Source organism: Larimichthys crocea, chromosome VIII, assembly GCF_000972845.2.
Source record: "Larimichthys crocea isolate SSNF chromosome VIII, L_crocea_2.0, whole genome shotgun sequence".
Lineage (NCBI taxonomy): Eukaryota > Metazoa > Chordata > Actinopteri > Sciaenidae > Larimichthys > Larimichthys crocea.
In genome coordinates, this window is record NC_040018.1 from 7,099,595 (window position 1) to 7,104,355 (window position 4,761).

The following is a 4,761-nucleotide window of genomic DNA, read 5'->3' on the forward strand; positions in this document are numbered from 1 at the left end:
AAAAAAAAAAATCATATTTTATTTTTTACTAAAGAAGGGTTCAGGTGAATGAGCATATGAAACTGGTGGGGTTCGGTACCTCCAACAAGGTTAAGAACCACTGAGATAGTCAGTATTAAAGACCTCCTTTAATACTGACTATCTCAGTGATTGGACTTCCTTTAATATGACAAAAATAAATAATCATCAGTCACCTGACTGAGCAAAACCTCTGGACTTTAGGAAACTCTGATGCAGACATTTATTCTACAGTCTGCAGTGTAACCGTGAGAGCATGCTTTCGTATCCAATATGTGACATGAGTTCAGTTTATAACTCATAATCCTCATTGCAGAAAATATGGATGAAAATGAATGCTCTGTTTGTTCTGGGCTTTGTTCTGCAGCTGGAGGTGAACTCTTCTCCCGGTGCTGTAGTAATTTCAACTGGGAGGTCTTCACTCGGCCAACCAATGAGCTCACGCCTCTGCGTTGGGAGCAGAATCCGATTGGCTGAAGGCAGCAGAGTGCTGTCATACCGACAGCCGATTGGTCAGACGGGATCGTCCAAACGCTTGGAAGACCCGCCCGTTTCTCTCTCTCCAGTGGGGACGACGTTTTCCATCAAGACCAGAGGAGAGAAAAAACAACCACCGGACGGAGGTTTGGCAGGGAAAAAAGGGGGAAACCTCAGCTGCTTCACCGGGATAAAAATACACACACAGCCCGAGATAAGAGCAGTGTTCTCCGGAGCTCCTTCACGGTACGTTCCCTCTGCTTTTGTTGTCACCCTGGCTGATAGTTTGACTGCTTTGAGACACCCTGGTGTCAAATGACACCAAAATTCATCTTGTTCTGCTTTTTTTCTTCCATGTTCTTGGGCTTTCTGGCTCTTAACAGACCTGTGCTGCTGTGTGTTACTGTCTCATACATTGTTGCTACACAGTATGGAGAGAAAACACTCACAGTGGCTTCTGTGCTCCTTCACTCTGAAATGAGAAAACTCCTCTTGCATGTTGACCTGGATCCAAAAGAACAGCCTGTAGCAAGAATATATATAATATTCATGGTACCTAAGAATGATGCATTCCCCTCCAGAGCTGCAGGAGTGAATTCAATGAAATGTGAGCTGAGGGTTGATAAACACTTGATGCAGAGCAGCTCCACAGAAAACTGACTGAAGCATCATAATCATGGGGAATATGCTGAGAACTATAGTGTCGTTGGGTTGTGGTGGTCTGGGATCATCTTCATGGTCCAGTTCATTCAGCTTCACAATCTTCAAATCTCTGTTTATTGATTTCCTAAAGTATCTCCCTGCTGCTGCAAAAATGAAAATCTAACTGTGTGTGTGTTTTACTTGTGTTGCACAAAATGAACAAGGAGTTGTTCAGTGACATTCAGGGTTTCCCCCAACATCATCAGGAACGTATGTGTGAGGGGGAAATGGAGGCTCAGCTCTGTGACTGTGATGTGTAGGAGGCCCACAGTGGCTCAGACCGAGTGTCAGACTTCACCAGAGATGTATAAAGTACTGGAGTAAAGGAGTGGAGTAGAAGTACAAGTGCTATATCAAAAAACTGACTTGAGTAGAAGTTGAAGTGTTCTTTAAACACCATACTTAAGTAAAAGTACTAAAGTATCCAAAAAATTTTGTACTTAAGTATTGCAAGTAGAAGTATGTAAAAAATTGCTACTCAAGTACTGAAAGTAAAAGTACAAGTACAAGTACTGTTGTTTATATTATATCAAATATTTATTAAGGCACAACTTCTAATGTTACAGTGTTACAATGTTCATGGTAGAGTTCTGTGATTTCCCATGGTCTATGAATGCGTCTGAATGAATGCGAGAGCGAGGGGGCGGGGCAGCAGGTGAGAGAGCGCACCTGGGGGTCAGGTGTATGAAGTACGGCGCACGAGCGAGGTTGATGTGTGAGACCGGGACTGTTCTGTTGGTTTTTTGGCGTGGTTACGGCCGACAGTCACCGAGTCCTGTAACCAAACCGTTCAGCAATAAATGCAGGTTTGTTCAATATCGCCTCGTCATTCATCACGTGTCCGGCTGGACGCTACAATAGTAACGAGTAACGATTCAGCACATGAAAAATGTATCGGAGTAAAAGTATTAAATTCATCAAAAATATGTAGTGCAGTAAAAGTGGAAGTTGGGGAAAAAAATAATACAGATACTGCATTTTAGTACTTAAGTACAGTACTTAAGTAGTTCCACTTCGTTACTATACATCTCTGGACTTCACTCATTTGATGTGATGGTTCCTGATTTAAGTCCGATTCTCTGAAACAGTTTTATTCCCATACAGCTGCAGGTAACATCTCAACACTCTGGCTTCTTTTAATGAAAAGAAGTATTATCTTTGTAATGTTGGGTTTAAATAGCCGGCTCCATTTTGGGATCTGTAAAACATTACTCTTTAAACTTTGATGTGTACAGTGAAGTAAGCTGGAGCTGTTATTTCAGTGTGTCACACTTTGTAATCATGAATTAGTCTCTCAGTATAAACTGTAGCCTTTGTTTTCTCAGTGGATTACATTACATTACATTGCATTTAGCAGACGCTTTTATCCAAAGCAACTTACAGAGGAGGACATAAGCTGAGAAAGGTGTAAAGTAGCACAGAGTAGTTGTTAGTTTTGTTAGGCAGGGAAGCATTCTCAAAACAGAAAGGTTTTTACAAGTTTTTTAAAGATAGAAAGGGATGTTGCTGTTGTAGTAGCCGTTGGTAGGTCATTCCACCATTTGGGGACGACCACAGAGAAGAGTTTAGAGTGACCTCGCTTTGCAAGAGGCGAGGGTACAACTAGACGGTTTGTATGAACAGATCTTTGAGTTTGAGTTAGAACTTCAGTTACGTGCAAATGTTGAAAGCTATCAATAACAGTACTCAACCCATCAGATTAAATCACATTGTCAGAAAATGATTGGCAACTATTTTGCTCAACAATTCAACGTTTAAAGGTTCAATAGTACATTCACTGCCACTAGACGTCAGCCCACCAGACTCTATTGACAAAAACAGCTATTTTAACTGGCAGGTCATCATGAAACACACCTCACTCACAAACTCACATGCACTAAAGGCCAACTCACACCGGACGCGGAACGGAAGCGGAACGGCACCGCCGCGGTCACCGTAGCACGAGCTTTCCGCAGGATTTCTATTTTTCCACGAGCCGCGGCTAAACCTCGTAAATTTCAACAGAGCACTGTGCACCAGACAGGAAATCCGACACAGAATCAACATAATAAACTTCCGCCCCCTTTCAAAATAAAACACAATACGCAGTTCATGTAGCTTTTTAGAACTTCACATCAACGTTACGTCATGACCGGTGGCACCAGGTGATCAAAGATCGATCAAAGGGTCTCAACGAGAGACTAATTGTTGACGTGGAACAACACACAATCATTTATGACACAACAGATGCTTTTTATAATCTCGTCCACGTCGGAGAAGCAAAGTCAGCTGTTTGTTGTTGTTGTTGTTTTCTTTATACACTGTTTATCGCGGGGTCTCGGGTATGTCCAGGATTCTCACGTGATCTCGTGTGAATACGGCCGGCTCGCTCCGCTGCCGTTCCGCGGCTGATCCGCGTCCGGTGTGAGTTGACGCCAGGCAAAGTACCGTTCCGCTGCCGTTCCGCTGCCGTTCCGCCTCCTGTGTGAGTCCCGTGTAACACACACACTAGAAATACAGTACACAAAGAGGCATTCCTCCGCTGCGTCTTCTTTACATACCAAATATATTGCAGTTCTATTACCTTTAAGTCATTAACGAAGTCGACAGTTCCAGTCAGGTTATCACACGTGAGCTTTCCTTCTTATTAGAGATCTTTTAGATTTTGGACTGTTGGTTGGCTAAATACTTTTGTTAATGGAATTCCACACACACTGATATTTTATTGACCAAATGCCTGATCAATAATGGAAATAATCACTATTGACAATCACACTAATCCGTTCCTGTCGTTGGGAGAAAATCCTCGTTATGTTTGGGCTGACTTGTCTAAAAGAATTTGTAACAACTATAGGAAGTCCCACAATTTTTCTTGTCAGACCTCTAAATCAATACAATAATTAACCTCCCACATTTCATCCCAAAGACTTCATCTGTAAAGAGTTGATGTTAGTGCTTTGCTTCCCCACAACCGGAGACAGACATTTGTTTTTGGTCTATCGGGTGAAATATTCTGGGTGGTCTCTAGTCTGATGAGGTAGAATAGCAGAGTTGCTTTCTTGTTGTTTTCAGCTAAACTGTGGCTAATTTCAGTTTAAGTGCTGGTTCCTCAGCCCCAGCAAGCTCATGCACAGACTGTATTTCAGCGGCTAAGAGAGAGACGGGCACTAGAGCCGGAGTTAACCTGCTTCCTGGGTGATCCGATGTTTGCGGACAGAACCCGTGCAGCGGCTGAAGTTTTGATCATCCAGATCCCCTCTGTTTTTTTTTAAGTGCTTCAATTTGCCTTTGACCAATTTCAAAGAGTCACTGAATCATGTCCAAAACCACACAACGAGCTGAAAAAATGAGCTCAGAATCTAGAAGAAGGAAACAAACAGACATTGGACTGGAGGTGGGTGGCTCAGGAATGGACTCCTTTTTAAATCTGGATATTTGATGGGAAGGTGTTGAGGGTGGTGCAGTTGCGTCCTGAGGTTTCACCCAGCAGACAGCACCATCTGTTTTGCTGCCTTCTTTGTCGGTGTGATGGCACCGTCTTCATTTCTGCCTCCATCCTCACCTCTGTCACACACTCCTGTCCTC

The 4,761-nt window shown here is 43.0% G+C and overlaps 1 protein-coding gene across 2 annotated transcripts in view; it reads left to right on the plus strand.

The window, feature by feature from the left end:
• The first annotated feature begins 385 nt into the window (after positions 1-385).
• Positions 386-4,761, plus strand: part of ccdc102a (coiled-coil domain containing 102A) — an 84,472-nt gene continuing 80,096 nt past the window's right edge. For both annotated transcript variants that reach the window (XM_027281139.1, XM_027281138.1), the window contains exon 1: positions 386-741. The gene's annotated coding sequence lies outside the window, so the exon portion shown is untranslated. The remainder of the gene's footprint in view (positions 742-4,761) is intronic.